This window comes from Heterodontus francisci, chromosome 22, assembly GCF_036365525.1.
Source record: "Heterodontus francisci isolate sHetFra1 chromosome 22, sHetFra1.hap1, whole genome shotgun sequence".
NCBI classification, from domain to species: domain Eukaryota; kingdom Metazoa; phylum Chordata; class Chondrichthyes; order Heterodontiformes; family Heterodontidae; genus Heterodontus; species Heterodontus francisci.
In genome coordinates this window covers 39006660-39023662 of record NC_090392.1, presented here as the reverse complement: position 1 = coordinate 39023662, position 17003 = coordinate 39006660, and the positions used below count along the sequence as shown (strand labels likewise).

The 17003-nt window shown below is 45.2% G+C and overlaps 7 non-coding genes across 7 annotated transcripts; all 7 read left to right on the top strand.

Moving 5' to 3' along the window:
- Positions 1–1623: 1623 nt before the first annotated feature.
- Positions 1624–1697, top strand: trnan-guu (transfer RNA asparagine (anticodon GUU)). The gene has a single exon. It is a non-coding gene; the product is annotated as a tRNA-Asn (tRNA).
- Positions 1698–3824: 2127 nt separating this feature from the next.
- trnan-guu (transfer RNA asparagine (anticodon GUU)) lies at positions 3825–3898 on the top strand. Its single transcript has one exon. It is a non-coding gene; the product is annotated as a tRNA-Asn (tRNA).
- A 2128-nt stretch (positions 3899–6026) lies between these two features.
- On the top strand, positions 6027–6100 carry trnan-guu (transfer RNA asparagine (anticodon GUU)). The gene has a single exon. It is a non-coding gene; the product is annotated as a tRNA-Asn (tRNA).
- Positions 6101–8228: 2128 nt separating this feature from the next.
- trnan-guu (transfer RNA asparagine (anticodon GUU)) lies at positions 8229–8302 on the top strand. The gene has a single exon. It is a non-coding gene; the product is annotated as a tRNA-Asn (tRNA).
- A 2127-nt stretch (positions 8303–10429) lies between these two features.
- On the top strand, positions 10430–10503 carry trnan-guu (transfer RNA asparagine (anticodon GUU)). Its single transcript has one exon. It is a non-coding gene; the product is annotated as a tRNA-Asn (tRNA).
- Positions 10504–12630: 2127 nt separating this feature from the next.
- On the top strand, positions 12631–12704 carry trnan-guu (transfer RNA asparagine (anticodon GUU)). Its single transcript has one exon. It is a non-coding gene; the product is annotated as a tRNA-Asn (tRNA).
- Positions 12705–14833: 2129 nt separating this feature from the next.
- On the top strand, positions 14834–14907 carry trnan-guu (transfer RNA asparagine (anticodon GUU)). The gene has a single exon. It is a non-coding gene; the product is annotated as a tRNA-Asn (tRNA).
- The last annotated feature ends 2096 nt before the right edge of the window (positions 14908–17003 follow it).

Sequence of the window (17003 nt, the reverse complement as noted above, 5' to 3'; positions counted from 1 at the left end):
CTCAGAATCACTGCTGTGAGAGTGGGAAATCGCTGCAAATACTCAACAGGACGGGCAACTTGTGAAAACTCTTTCAATTTTTGTTGTACAGACTTTTCTTAAAACTTCAAACTGGACCATATGGCAATATAAAGCGTGTGTGTGTGTCTGTGATGGTTCTATCGAAACTGAGAGTCTTGATGTTATGAGGGCGATGCATTGTGAGTGTGTCAGTTGTAAATCTCCTTTTATTTTGATAATATATATCAGGTTCTAAATATATAAATATTGTGCACTTGAGTATTATGGGTGTATCAGTGTGCTCATTCTGAATAAATGTGTGTGTGTGTGCGTGTGTTACTTCTCAATGTATTTGTGTGTATCTGTGTTGTGTATACATTTTTCTATGTGTCAAAGCAAAGTAAGAGAGCAATAAATAAGCAGAAAGTACACATAAACTCACACAGTGCCACAACACGGTTCAGAAACATGCACACAAACTCACACAGTCCGACAAAACGGTTCAGAAACCCGCAGACAAACTCACACAGTCCGAGAACACCGTTCAGAGACACATTAAACTCACAGCGTCCCACAACACGCTGCAAAGCCACACACAAACTCACACGGTCCCACAGCACGGTTCAGAGACATACACAAACTTACACAGTCCCACAACATGGTTCAGACACGCACACACAATCTCACTCAGTCCCGCCGTTCATTTAAAATACCTGTCGAGCACGATAGATCTTAAAACCAGAGACGTTCACCATCCTGACTGCACATATCCATTCCAGTAGCGAAAGGGGGAGCACTGGCTCCGGCCAGTTCTGATATAGCACGAGGCTTGTCAATCAAGTCATGCTCCTCCCAGCCCAGATTGAGTCACCTACCAGGTCGCAGTTTACTGTGTGTCAGAACCTGACCCTCAGGTGTGGGAGATTCCAAGCTTAGTCTGTCGGTTAAAAGGGCATGGGGGCAGATTGGCCTTTTGCCATGTGGCAGTATCCTCAATAAAAGCCTCTTTGCCTGGGAAACCGGGTCTAACGGTAGCTACCTGGAGACGAACCGTCAACATTGTGAGTGCAAAAGCAAACGAATGGTGGATGCTGGAAATCTGAAATGAAAAGAGAAAATGCAGGAAATGCGCAGCAACTCAGGCAGCACATCTGGAAAGACAAACAGTGTTAGACTTTCTGGTGGGTAGCCTTTCTTCACAACTGGATAAAGGTTAGAGATTGAACAGGTATAAAGCGAGTGCAGAGGCAGAGGGAAAGGCGAAGGGGCAAGGTCTGGGATAGGGTGGAACTGTGGCCTGGAGAGTTTGTCTGTCAGGGGAAAGATTTCCGCAGCAGAACAGTGTGACATTGTTAAATGAGCTCTGTTTTGTGCTTCGTACAATTGTTGAATTGCCGCAACCGTTTTGACATTGTCCCCTTGTGAAATGGTTCTCCGACTGACGGAAAAAGTGCTGGGGAGAAATTTTGATTTGTACCACCAGATGGCAGAGATAAACAGATACCATCCCGCAGCGTCGATCTGGAAAAGCTGATGACTGGAGGATTCTCCAGCTCACACGACCTGAGACTCGAATTCATTGAAACACTGGTTTGCAGTGTCTTGCGTGATTTTGCTGTGGTCGTGTCTGTGGCGCAATTGGCTAGCGCGTTCGGCTGTTAACCGAAAGGTTGGTGGTTCAAGCCCACCCAGGGACGTCGGCCCTTATTGAGCGTTTCACTTAGCGCCCCTGGACGTGCTTGTTCTACTCTCTGTGTTTGCATTGGTGTCTGCTTTTCCTGATTATTTAACAATGCTGCTCTGATCCATTACCTGACTGTTTCCATGCATTCTTGATAAGCAATTTTCAATGAAATGAGCAAAAACTATGCACAGACGTCGAACCCATATATTAAGGTCAGTCGGGCTTCGAAAAAAGCAATGCAAATTAATTCAATGGCTGCACAATCTGGGACTGTTCCACCGCTGGGATTAGGGAAAACAAGTTGAATGCGGTGGACCATTTTAATGATATTTTACCTGCATCAAATAAGTTCACTTTTATTGATGTACACTAAAAGTCCCTGGCTGACATTGTTCCAGTCCACTGCTAACAGCTGATCAAAGCAGGTGTGGAATTGCTCGTGACAGCTGAGCACCAAGCGCTGAATTTTCTTCAGTTTTCAAATCCAATTCCACACATCGTGACTCAGAATCACTGCTGTGGGAGTGGGAAATCGCTGCAAATACTCAACAGGACGGGCAACTTGTGAAAACTCTTTCAATTTTTGTTGTGCAGACTTTTCTTAAAACTTCAAACTGGACCATATGGCAATATAAAGCGTGTGTGTGTGTCTGTGGCTGTGGCTGTGATGGTTCTATCGAAACTGAGAGTCTTGATGTTATGAGGGCGATGCATTGTGAGTGTGTCAGTTGTAAATCTCCTTTTATTTTGATAATATATATCAGGTTCTAAATATATAAATATTGTGCACTTGAGTATTATGGGTGTATCAGTGTGCTCATTCTGAATAAATGTGTGTGTGTGTGTGCGTGTGTTACTTCTCAATGTATTTGTGTGTATCTGTGTTGTGTATACATTTTTCTATGTGTCAAAGCAAAGTAAGAGAGCAGTAAATAAGCAGAAAGTACACATAAACTCACACAATGCCACAACACGGTTCAGAAACATGCACACAAACTCACACAGTCCGACAAAACGGTTCAGAAACCCGCAGACAAACTCACACAGTCCGAGAACACCGTTCAGAGACACATTAAACTCACAGCGTCGCACAACACGCTGCAAAGCCACACACAAACTCATACGGTCCCACAGCACGGTTCAGAGACATACACAAACTTACACAGTCCCACAACACGGTTCAGACACGCACACACAATCTCACTCAGTCCCGCCGTTCATTTAAAATACCTGTCGAGCACGATAGATCTTAAAACCAGAGACGTTCACCATCCTGACTGCACATATCCATTCCAGTAGCGAAAGGGGGAGCACTGGCTCCGGCCAGTTCTGATATAGCACGAGGCTTGTCAATCAAGTCATGCTCCACCCAGCCCAGATTGAGTCACCTACCAGGTCGCAGTTTACTGTGTGTCAGAACCTGACCCTCAGGTGTGGGAGATTCCAAGCTTAGTCTGTCGGTTAAAAGGGCATGGGGGCAGATTGGCGTTTTGCCATGTGGCAGTATCCTCAATAAAAGCCTCTTTGCCTGGGAAACCGTGTCTAACGGTAGCTACCTGGAGACGAACCGTCAACATTGTGAGTGCAAAAGCAAACGAATGGTGGATGCTTGAAATCTGAAATGAAAAGAGAAAATGCAGGAAATGCGCAGCAACTCAGGCAGCACATCTGGAAAGACAAACAGTGTTAGACTTTCTGGTGGGTAGCCTTTCTTCACAACTGGATAAAGGTTAGAGATTGAACAGGTATAAAGCGAGTGCAGAGGCAGAGGGAAAGGCGAAGGGGCAAGGTCTGGGATCGGGTGGAACTGTGGCCTGGAGAGTTTGTCTGTCAGGGGAAAGATTTCCGCAGCAGAACAGTGTGACATTGTTAAATGAGCTCTGTTTTGTGCTTCGCACAATTGTTGAATTGCCGCAACCGTTTTGACATTGTCCCCTTGTGAAATGGTTCTCCGACTGACGGAAAAAGTGCTGGGGAGAAATTTTGATTTGTACCACCAGATGGCAGAGATAAACAGATACCATCCCGCAGCGTCGATCTGGAAAAGCTGATGACTGGAGGATTCTCCAGCTCACACGACCTGAGACTCGAATTCATTGAAACACTGGTTTGCATTGTCTTGCGTGATTTTGCTGTGGTCATCTCTGTGGCGCAATTGGCTAGCGCGTTCGGCTGTTAACCGAAAGGTTGGTGGTTCAAGCCCACCCAGAAACGTCGGCCCTTATTGAGCGTTTCACTTAGTGCCCCTGGACGTGCTTGTTCTACTCTCTGTGTTTGCATTGGTGTCTGCTTTTCCTGATTATTTAACAACGCTGCTCTGATCCATTACCTGACTGTTTCCATGCATTCATGATAAGCAATTTTCAATGAAATGAGCAAAAACTATGCACAGACGTCGAACCCATATAGTAAGGTCGGTCGGGCTTCGAAAAAAGCAATGCAAGTTAATTCAATGGCTGCACAATCTGGGACTGTTCCACCGCTGGGATTAGGGAAAACAAGTTGAATGCGGTGGACCATTTTAATGATATTTTACCTGCATCAAATAAGTTCACTTTTATTGATGTACACTAAAAGTCCCTGGCTGACATTGTTCCAGTCCACTGCTGACAGCTGATCAAAGCAGGTGTGGAATTGCTCGTGACAGCTGAGCACCAAGCGCTGAATTTTCTTCAGTTTTCAAATCCAATTCCACACATCGTGACTCAGAATCACTGCTGTGAGAGTGGGAAATCGCTGCAAATACTCAACAGGACGGGCATCTTGTGAAAACTCTTTCAATTTTTGTTGTACAGACTTTTTTTCAAACTTCAAACTGGACCATATGGCAATATAAAGCGTGTGTGTGTGTCTGTGTCTGTGGCTGTGATGGTTCTATCGAAACTGAGAGTCTTGATGTTATGAGGGCGATGCATTGTGAGTGTGTCAGTTGTAAATCTCCTTTTATTTTGATAATATATATCAGGTTCTAAATATATAACTATTGTGCACTTGAGTATTATGGGTGTATCAGTGTGCTCATTCTGAATAAATGTGTGTGTGTGTGTGCGTGTGTTACTTCTCAATGTATTTGTGTGTATCTGTGTTGTGTATACATTTTTCTATGTGTCAAAGCAAAGTAAGAGAGCAATAAATAAGCAGAAAGTACACATAAACTCACACAATGCCACAACACGGTTCAGAAACATGCACACAAACTCACACAGTCCGACAAAACGGTTCAGAAACCCGCAGACAAACTCACACAGTCCTAGAACACCGTTCAGAGACACATTAAACTCACACCGTCCCACAACACGCTGCAAAGCCACACACAAACTCACACGGTCCCACAGCACGGTTCAGAGTCATACACAAACTTACACAGTCCCACAACACGGTTCAGACACGCACACACCATCTGACTCAGTCCCGCCGTTCATTTAAAATACCTGTCGAGCACGATAGATCTTAAAACCAGAGACGTTCACCATCCTGACTGCACATATCCATTCCAGTAGCGAAAGGGGGAGCACTGGCTCCGGCCAGTTCTGATAAAGCACGAGGCTTGTCAATCAAGTCATGCTCCACCCAGCCCAGATTGAGTCACCGACCAGGTCGCAGTTTACTGTGTGTCAGAACCTGCCCCTCAGGTGTGGGAGATTCCAAGCTTAGTCTGTCGGTTAAAAGTGCATGGGGGCAGATTGGCCTTTTGCCATGTGGCAGTATCCTCAATAAAAGCCTCTTTGCCTGGGAAACCGGGTCTAACGGTAGCTACCTGGAGACGAACCGTCAACATTGTGAGTGCAAAAGCAAACGAATGGTGGATGCTGGAAATCTGAAATGAAAAGAGAAAATGCAGGAAATGCGCAGCAACTCAGGCAGCACATCTGGAAAGACAAACAGTGTTAGACTTTCTGGTGGGTAGCCTTTCTTCACAACTGGATAAAGGTTAGAGATTGAACAGGTATAAAGCGAGTGCAGAGGCAGAGGGAAATGCGAAGGGGCAAGGTCTGGGATAGGGTGGAACTGTGGCCTGGAGAGTTTGTCTGTCAGGGGAAAGATTTCCGCAGCAGAACAGTGTGACATTGTTAAATGAGCTCTGTTTTGTGCTTCGTACAATTGTTGAATTGCCGCAACCGTTTTGACATTGTCCCCTTGTGAAATGGTTCTCTGACTGACGGAAAAAGTGCTGGGGAGAAATTTTGATTTGTACCACCAGATGGCAGAGATAAACAGATACCATCCCGCAGCGTCGATCTGGAAAAGCTGATGACTGGCAGGATTCTCCAGCTCACACGACCTGAGACTCGAATTCATTGAAACACTGGTTTGCAGTGTCTTGGGTGATTTTGCTGTGGTCGTCTCTGTGGCGCAATTGGCTAGCGTGTTCGGCTGTTAACCGAAAGGTTGGTGGTTCAAACCCACCCAGGGACGTCGACCCTTATTGAGCATTTCACTTCGCGCCCCTGGACGTGCTTGTTCTACTCTCTGTGTTTGCATTGGTGTCTTCTTTTCCTGATTATTTAACAACGCTGCTCTGATCCATTACCTGACTGTTTCCATGCATTCATGATAAGCAATTTTAAATGAAATGAGCAAAAACCATGCACAGACATCGAACCCATATATTAAGGTCGGTCGGGCTTCGAAAAAAGCAATGCAAATTCATTCAATGGCTGCACAATCTGGGACTGTTCCACCGCTGGGATTAGGGAAAACAAGTTGAATGCGGTGGACCATTTTAATGATATTTTACCTGCATCAAATAAGTTCACTTTTATTGATGTACACTAAAAGTCCCTGGCTGACATTGTTCCAGTCCACTGCTGACAGCTGATCAAAGCAGGTGTGGAATTGCTCGTGACAGCTGAGCACCAAGCACTGAATTTTCTTCAGTTTTCAAATCCAATTCCACACATCGTGACTCAGAATCACTGCTGTGAGAGTGGGAAATCGCTGCAAATACTCAACAGGACGGTCAACTTGTGAAAACTCTTTCAATTTTTGTTGTACAGACTTTTCTTGAAACTTCAAACTGGACCATATGGCAATATAAAGCGTGTGTGTGTGTCTGTGGCTGTGGCTGTGATGGTTCTATCGAAACTGAGAATATTGATGTTGTGAGGGCGATGCATTGTGAGTGTGTCAGTTGTAAATCTCCTTTTATTTTGATAATATATATCAGGTTCTAAATATATAAATATTGTGCACTTGAGTATTATGGGTGTATCAGTGTGCTCATTCTGAATAAATGTGTGTGTGTGTGTGCGTGTGTTACTTCTCAATGTATTTGTGTGTATCTGTGTTGTGTATACATTTTTCTATGTGTCAAAGCAAAGTAAGAGAGCAATAAATAAGCAGAAAGTACACATAAACTCACACAATGCCACAACACGGTTCAGAAACATGCACACAAACTCACACAGTCCGACAAAACGGTTCAGAAACCCGCAGACAAACTCACACAGTCCTAGAACACCGTTCAGAGACACATTAAACTCACACCGTCCCACAACACGCTGCAAAGCCACACACAAACTCACACGGTCCCACAGCACGGTTCAGAGTCATACACAAACTTACACAGTCCCACAACACGGTTCAGACACGCACACACAATCTGACTCAGTCCCGCCGTTCATTTAAAATACCTGTCGAGCACGATAGATCTTAAAACCAGAGACGTTCACCATCCTGACTGCACATATCCATTCCAGTAGCGAAAGGGGGAGCACTGGCTCCGGCCAGTTCTGATAAAGCACGAGGCTTGTCAATCAAGTCATGCTCCACCCAGCCCAGATTGAGTCACCGACCAGGTCGCAGTTTACTGTGTGTCAGAACCTGCCCCTCAGGTGTGGGAGATTCCAAGCTTAGTCTGTCGATTAAAAGGGCATGGGGGCAGATTGGCCTTTTGCCATGTGGCAGTATCCTCAATAAAAGCCTCTTTGCCTGGGAAACCGGGTCTAACGGTAGCTACCTGGAGACGAACCGTCAACATTGTGAGTGCAAAAGCAAACGAATGGTGGATGCTGGAAATCTGAAATGAAAAGAGAAAATGCAGGAAATGCGCAGCAACTCAGGCAGCACATCTGGAAAGACAAACAGTGTTAGACTTTCTGGTGGGTAGCCTTTCTTCACAACTGGATAAAGGTTAGAGATTGAACAGGTATAAAGCGAGTGCAGAGGCAGAGGGAAAGGCGAAGGGGCAAGGTCTGGGATAGGGTGGAACTGTGGCCTGGAGAGTTTGTCTGTCAGGGGAAAGATTTCCGCAGCAGAACAGTGTGACATTGTTAAATGAGCTCTGTTTTGTGCTTCGTACAATTGTTGAATTGCCGCAACCGTTTTGACATTGTCCCCTTGTGAAATGGTTCTCCGACTGACGGAAAAAGTGCTGGGGAGAAATTTTGATTTGTACCACCAGATGGCAGAGATAAACAGATACCATCCCGCAGCGTCGATCTGGAAAAGCTGATGACTGGCAGGATTCTCCAGCTCACACGACCTGAGACTCGAATTCATTGAAACACTGGTTTGCAGTGTCTTGGGTGATTTTGCTGTGGTCGTCTCTGTGGTGCAATTGGCTAGCGCGTTCGGCTGTTAACCGAAAGGCTGGTGGTTCAAACCCACCCAGGGACGTCGACCCTTATTGAGCGTTTCACTCAGCGCCCCTGGACGTGCTTGTTCTACTTTCTGTATTTGCATTTGTGTCTTCTTTTCCTGATTATTTAACAACGCTGCTCTGATCCATTACCTGACTGTTTCCATGCATTCATGATAAGCAATTTTCAATGAAATGAGCAAAAACCATGCACAGACATCGAACCCATATATTAAGGTCGGTCGGGCTTCGAAAAAAGCAATGCAAATTCATTCAATGGCTGCACAATCTGGGACTGTTCCACCGCTGGGATTAGGGAAAACAAGTTGAATGCGGTGGACCATTTTAATGATATTTTACCTGCATCAAATAAGTTCACTTTTATTGATGTACACTAAAAGTCCCTGGCTGACATTGTTCCAGTCCACTGCTGACAGCTGATCAAAGCAGGTGTGGAATTGCTCGTGACAGCTGAGCACCAAGCGCTGAATTTTCTTCAGTTTTCAAATCCAATTCCACACATCGTGACTCAGAATCACTGCTGTGAGAGTGGGAAATCGCTGCAAATACTCAACAGGACGGGCAACTTGTGAAAACTCTTTCAATTTTTGTTGTACAGACTTTTCTTGAAACTTCAAACTGGACCATATGGCAATAGAAAGCGTGTGTGTGTGTCTGTGGCTGTGGCTGTGATGGTTCTATCGAAACTGAGAATATTGATGTTGTGAGGGCGATGCATTGTGAGTGTGTCAGTTGTAAATCTCCTTTTATTTTGATAATATATATCAGGTTCTAAATATATAAATATTGTGCACTTGAGTATTATGGGTGTATCAGTGTGCTCATTCTGAATAAATGTGTGTGTGTGTGTGCGTGTGTTACTTCTCAATGTATTTGTGTGTATCTGTGTTGTGTATACATTTTTCTATGTGTCAAAGCAAAGTAAGAGAGCAATAAATAAGCAGAAAGTACACATAAACTCACACAATGCCACAACACGGTTCAGAAACAAGCACACAAACTCACACAGTCCGACAAAACGGTTCAGAAACCCGCAGACAAACTCACACAGTCCTCGAACACCGTTCAGAGACACATTAAACTCACACCGTCCCACAACACGCTGCAAAGCCACACACAAATCACACGGTCCCACAGCACGGTTCAGAGACATACACAAACTTACACAGTCCCACAACACGGTTCAGACACGCACACACAATCTCACTCAGTCCCGCCGTTCATTTAAAATACCTGTCGAGCACGATAGATCTTAAAACCAGAGACGTTCACCATCCTGACTGCACATATCCATTCCAGTAGCGAAAGGAGGAGCACTGGCTCCGGCCAGTTCTGATATAGCACGAGGCTTGTCAATCAAGTCATGCTCCACCCAGCCCAGATTGAGTCACCTACCAGGTCGCAGTTTACTGTGTGTCAGAACCTGCCCCTCAGGTGTGGGAGATTCCAAGCTTAGTCTGTCGGTTAAAAGGGCATGGGGGCAGATTGGCCTTTTGCCATGTGGCAGTATCCTCAATAAAAGCCTCTTTGCCTGGGAAACCGGGTCTAACGGTAGCTACCTGGAGACGAACCGTCAACATTGTGAGTGCAAAAGCAAACGAATGGTGGATGCTGGAAATCTGAAATGAAAAGAGAAAATGCAGGAAATGCGCAGCAACTCAGGCAGCACATCTGGAAAGACAAACAGTGTTAGACTTTCTGGTGGGTAGCCTTTCTTCACAACTGGATAAAGGTTAGAGATTGAACAGGTATAAAGCGAGTGCAGAGGCAGAGGGAAAGGCGAAGGGGCAAGGTCTGGGATAGGGTGGAACTGTGGCCTGGAGAGTTTGTCTGTCAGGGGAAAGATTTCCGCAGCAGAACAGTGTGACATTGTTAAATGAGCTCTGTTTTGTGCTTCGTACAATTGTTGAATTGCCGCAACCGTTTTGACATTGTCCCCTTGTGAAATGGTTCTCCGACTGACGGAAAAAGTGCTGGGGAGAAATTTTGATTTGTACCACCAGATGGCAGAGATAAACAGATACCATCCCGCAGCGTCGATCTGGAAAAGCTGATGACTGGCAGGATTCTCCAGCTCACATGACCTGAGACTCGAATTCATTGAAACACTGGTTTGCAGTGTCTTGGGTGACTTTGCTGTGGTCGTCTCTGTGTCGCAATTGGTTAGCGCGTTCGGCTGTTAACCGAAAAGTTGGTGGTTCAAACCCACCCAGGGACGTCGACCCTTATTGAGCGTTTCACTTAGCGCCCCTGGACGTGCTTGTTCTACTCTCTGTGTTTGCATTGGTGTCTTCATTTCCTGATTATTTAACAACGCTGCTCTGATCCATTACCTGACTGTTTCCATGCATTCATGATAAGCAATTTTAAATGAAATGAGCAAAAACCATGCACAGACATCGAACCCATATATTAAGGTCGGTCGGGCTTCGAAAAAAGCAATGCAAATTCATTCAATGGCTGCACAATCTGGGACTGTTCCACCGCTGGGATTAGGGAAAACAAGTTGAATGCGGTGGACCATTTTAATGATATTTTACCTGCATCAAATAAGTTCACTTTTATTGATGTACACTAAAAGTCCCTGGCTGACATTGTTCCAGTCCACTGCTGACAGCTGATCAAAGCAGGTGTGGAATTGCTCGTGACAGCTGAGCACCAAGCGCTGAATTTTCTTCAGTTTTCAAATCGAATTCCACACATCGTGACTCAGAATCACTGCTGTGAGAGTGGGAAATCGCTGCAAATACTCAACAGGACGGGCAACTTGTGAAAACTCTTTCAATTTTTGTTGTACAGACTTTTCTTGAAACTTCAAACTGGACCATATGGCAATAGAAAGCGTGTGTGTGTGTCTGTGGCTGTGGCTGTGATGGTTCTATCGAAACTGAGAATATTGATGTTGTGAGGGCGATGCATTGTGAGTGTGTCAGTTGTAAATCTCCTTTTATTTTGATAATATATATCAGGTTCTAAATATATAATTATTGTGCACTTGAGTATTATGGGTGTATCAATGTGCTCATTCTGAATAAATGTGTGTGTGTGTGTGCGTGTGTTACTTCTCAATGTATTTGTGTGTATCTGTGTTGTGTATACATTTTTCTATGTGTCAAAGCAAAGTAAGAGAGCAATAAATAAGCAGAACGTACACATAAACTCACACAATGCCACAACACGGTTCAGAAACAAGCACACAAACTCACACAGTCCGACAAAACGGTTCAGAAACCCGCAGACAAACTCACACAGTCCTAGAACACCGTTCAGAGACACATTAAACTCACACCGTCCCACAACACGCTGCAAAGCCACACACAAATCACACGGTCCCACAGCACGGTTCAGAGACATACACAAACTTACACAGACCCACAACACGGTTCAGACACACACACACAATCTGACTCAGTCCCGCCGTTCATTTAAAATACCTGTCGAGCACGATAGATCTTAAAACCAGAGACGTTCACCATCCTGACTGCACATATCCATTCCAGTAGCGAAAGGGGGAGCACTGGCTCCGGCCAGTTCTGATATAGCACGAGGCTTGTCAATCAAGTCATGCTCCACCCAGCCCAGATTGAGTCACCTACCAGGTCGCAGTTTACTGTGTGTCAGAACCTGCCCCTCAGGTGTGGGAGATTCCAAGCTTAGTCTATCGGTTAAAAGGGCATGGGGGCAGATTGGCCTTTTGCCATGTGGCAGTATCCACAATAAAAGCCTCTTTGCCTGGGAAACCGGGTCTAACGGTAGCTACCTGGAGACGAACCATCAACATTGTGAGTGCAAAAGCAAACGAATGGTGGATGCTGGAAATCTGAAATGAAAAGAGAAAATGCAGGAAATGCGCAGCAACTCAGGCAGCACATCTGGAAAGACAAACAGTGTTAGACTTTCTGGTGGGTAGCCTTTCTTCACAACTGGATAAAGGTTAGGGATTGAACAGGTATAAAGCGAGTGCAGAGGCAGAGGGAAAGGCGAAGGGGCAAGGTGTGGGATAGGGTGGAACTGTGGCCTGGAGAGTTTGTCTGTCAGGGGAAAGATTTCCGCAGCAGAACAGTGTGACATTGTTAAATGAGCTCTGTTTTGTGCTTCGTACAATTGTTGAATTGCCGCAACCGTTTTGACATTGTCCCCTTGTGAAATGGTTCTCCGACTGACGGAAAAAGTGCTGGGGAGAAATTTTGATTTGTACCACCAGATGGCAGAGATAAACAGATACCATCCCGCAGCGTCGATCTGGAAAAGCTGATGACTGGCAGGATTCTCCAGCTCACACGACCTGAGACTCGAATTCATTGAAACACTGGTTTGCAGTGTCTTGGGTGATTTTGCTGTGGTCGTCTCTGTGGCGCAATTGGCTAGCGCGTTCGGCTGTTAACCGAAAGTTTGGTGGTTCAAGCCCACCCCGGAACGTCGACCCTTATTGAGCGTTTCACTTAGCGCCCTTGGACGTGCTTGTTCTACTCTCTGTGTTTGCATTGGTGTCTTCTTTTCCTGATTATTTAACAACGCTGCTCTGATCCATTACCTGACTGTTTCCATGCATTCATGATAAGCAATTTTAAATGATGTGAGCAAAAACCATGCACAGACGTCGAACCCATATATTAAGGTCGGTCGGGCTTCGAAAAAAGCAATGCAAATTCATTCAATGGCTGCACAATCTGGGACTGTTCCACCGCTGGGATTAGGGAAAACAAGTTGAATGCGGTGGACCATTTTAATGATATTTTACCTGCATCAAATAAGTTCACTTTTATTGATGTACACTAAAAGTCCCTGGCTGACATTGTTCCAGTCCACTGCTGACAGCTGATCAAAGCAGGTGTGGAATTGCTCGTGACAGCTGAGCACCAAGCGCTGAATTTTCTTCAGTTTTCAAATCCAATTCCACACATCGTGACTCAGAATCACTGCTGTGAGAGTGGGAAATCGCTGCAAATACTCAACAGGACGGGCAACTTGTGAAAACTCTTTCAATTTTTGTTGTAGAGACTTTTCTTGAAACTTCAAACTGGACCATATGGCAATATAAAGCGTGTGTGTGTGTCTGTGGCTGTGGCTGTGATGGTTCTATCGAAACTGAGAGTCTTGATGTTATGAGGGCGATGCATTGTGAGTGTGTCAGTTGTAAATCTCATTTTATTTTGATAATATATATCAGGTTCTAAATATATAAATATTGTGCACTTGAGTATTATGGGTGTATCAGTGTGCTCATTCTGAATAAATGTGTGTGTGTGTGTGTGCGTGTGTTACTTCTCAATGTATTTGTGTGTATCTGTGTTGTGTATACATTTTTCTATGTGTCAAAGCAAAGTAAGAGAGCAATAAATAAGCAGAAAGTACACATAAACTCACACAATGCCACAACACGGTTCAGAAACAAGCACACAAACTCACACAGTCCAACAAAACGGTTCAGAAACCCGCAGACAAACTCACACAGTCCTAGAACACCGTTCAGAGACACATTAAACTCACACCGTCCCACAACACGCTGCAAAGCCACACACAAATCACACGGTCCCACAGCACGGTTCAGAGACATACACAAACTTACACAGTCCCACAACACGGTTCAGACACGCACACACAATCTGACTCAGTCCCGCCGTTCATTTAAAATACCTGTCGAGCACGATAGATCTTAAAACCAGAGACGTTCACCATCCTGACTGCACATATCCATTCCAGTAGCGAAAGGAGGAGCACTGGCTCCGGCCAGTTCTGATATAGCACGAGGCTTGTCAATCAAGTCATGCTCCGCCCAGCCCAGATTGAGTCACCTACCAGGCCGCAGTTTACTGTGTGTCAGAACCTGCCCCTCAGGTGTGGGAGATTCCAAGCTTAGTCTGTCGGTTAAAAGGGCATGGGGCCAGATTGGCTTTTTGCCATGTGGCAGTATCCTCAAAAAAAGCCTCTTTGCCTGGGAAACCGGGTCTAACGGTAGCTACCTGGAGACGAACCGTCAACATTGTGAGTGCAAAAGCAAACGAATGGTGGATGCTGGAAATCTGAAATGAAAAGAGAAAATGCAGGAAATGCGCAGCAACTCAGGCAGCACATCTGGAAAGACAAACTGTGTTAGACTTTCTGGTGGGTAGCCTTTCTTCACAACTGGATAAAGGTTAGAGATTGAACAGGTATAAAGCGAGTGCAGAGGCAGAGGGAAAGGCGAAGGGGCAAGGTGTGGGACAGGGTGGAACTGTGGCCTGGAGAGTTTGTCTGTCAGGGGAAAGATTTCCGCAGCAGAACAGTGTGACATTGTTAAATGAGCTCTGTTTTGTGCTTCGTACAATTGTTGAATTGCCGCAACCGTTTTGACATTGTCCCCTTGTGAAATAGTTCTCCGACTGACGGAAAAAGTGCTGGGGAGAAATTTTGATTTGTACCACCAGATGGCAGAGATAAACAGATACCATCCCGCAGTGTCGATCTGGAAAAGCTGATGACTGGCAGGATTCTCCCGCTCACACGACCTGAGACTCGAATTCATTGAAACACTGGTTTGCAGTGTCTTGCGTGATTTTGCTGTGGTCGTCTCTGTGGCGCAATTGGCTAGCGCGTTCGGCTGTTACCCGAAAGGTTGGTGGTTTAAACCCACCCAGGGACGTCGGCCCTTATTGAGCGTTTTACTTAGCGCCCCTGGACGTGCTTGTTCTACTCTCTGTGTTTGCATTGGTGTCTTCTTTTCCTGATTATTTAACAACGCTGCTCTGATCCATTACCTGACTGTTTCCATGCATTCATGATAAGCAATTTTAAATGAAATGAGCAAAAACCATGCACAGACGTCGAACCCATATATTAAGGTCGGTCGGGCTTCGAAAAAAGCAATGCAAATTCATTCAATGGCTGCACAATCTGGGACTGTTCCACCGCTGGGATTAGGGAAAACAAGTTGAATGCGGTGGACCATTTTAATGATATTTTACCTGCATCAAATAAGTTCACTTTTATTGATGTACACTAAAAGTCCCTGGCTGACATTGTTCCAGTCCACTGCTGACAGCTGATCAAAGCAGGTGTGGAATTGCTCGTGGCAGCTGAGCACCAAGCGCTGAATTTTCTTCAGTTTTCAAATCGAATTCCACACATCGTGACTCAGAATCACTGCTGTGAGAGTGGGAAATCGCTGCAAATACTCAACAGGACGGGCAACTTGTGAAAACTCTTTCAATTTTTGTTGTACAGACTTTTCTTGAAACTTCAAACTGGACCATATGGCAATAGAAAGCGTGTGTGTGTGTCTGTGGCTGTGGCTGTGATGGTTCTATCGAAACTGAGAATATTGATGTTGTGAGGGCGATGCATTGTGAGTGTGTCAGTTGTAAATCTCCTTTTATTTTGATAATATATATCAGGTTCTAAATATATAAATATTGTGCACTTGAGTATTATGGGTGTATCAGTGTGCTCATTCTGAATAAATGTGTGTGTGTGTGTGCGTGTGTTACTTCTCAATGTATTTGTGTGTATCTGTGTTGTGTATACATTTTTCTATGTGTCAAAGCAAAGTAAGAGAGCAATAAATAAGCAGAAAGTACACATAAACTCACACAATGCCACAACACGGTTCAGAAACAAGCACACAAACTCACACAGTCCGACAAAACGGTTCAGAAACCCGCAGACAAACTCACACAGTCCTAGAACACCGTTCAGAGACACATTAAACTCACACCGTCCCACAACACGCTGCAAAGCCACACACAAATCACACGGTCCCACAGCACGGTTCAGAGACATACACAAACTTACACAGTCCCACAACACGGTTCAGACACGCACACACAATCTGACTCAGTCCCGCCGTTCATTTAAAATACCTGTCGAGCACGATAGATCTTAAAACCAGAGACGTTCACCATCCTGACTGCACATATCCATTCCAGTAGCGAAAGGAGGAGCACTGGCTCCGGCCAGTTCTGATATAGCACGAGGCTTGTCAATCAAGTCATGCTCCACCCAGCCCAGATTGAGTCACCTACCAGGTCGCAGTTTACTGTGTGTCAGAACCTGCCCCTCAGGTGTGGGAGATTCCAAGCTTAGTCTGTCGGTTAAAAGGGCATGGGGCCAGATTGGCCTTTTGCCATGTGGCAGTATCCTCAAAAAAAGCCTCTTTGCCTGGGAAACCGGGTCTAACGGTAGCTACCTGGAGACGAACCGTCAACATTGTGAGTGCAAAAGCAAACGAATGGTGGATGCTGGAAATCTGAAATGAAAAGAGAAAATGCAGGAAATGCGCAGCAACTCAGGCAGCACATCTGGAAAGACAAACAGTGTTAGACTTTCTGGTGGGTAGCCTTTCTTCACAACTGGATAAAGGTTAGAGATTGAACAGGTATAAAGCGGGTGCAGAGGCAGAGGGAAAGGCGAAGGGGCAAGGTGTGGGACAGGGTGGAACTGTGGCCTGGAGAGTTTGTCTGTCAGGGGAAAGATTTCCGCAGCAGAACAGTGTGACATTGTTAAATGAGCTCTGTTTTGTGCTTCGTACAATTGTTGAATTGCCGCAACCGTTTTGACATTGTCCCCTTGTGAAATGGTTCTCCGACTGACGGAAAAAGTGATGGGGAGAAATTTTGATTTGTACCACCAGATGGCAGAGATAAACAGATACCATCCCGCAGCGTCGATCTGGAAAAGCTGATGACTGGCAGGATTCTCCAGCTCACACGACCTGAGACTCGAATTCATTGAAACACTGGT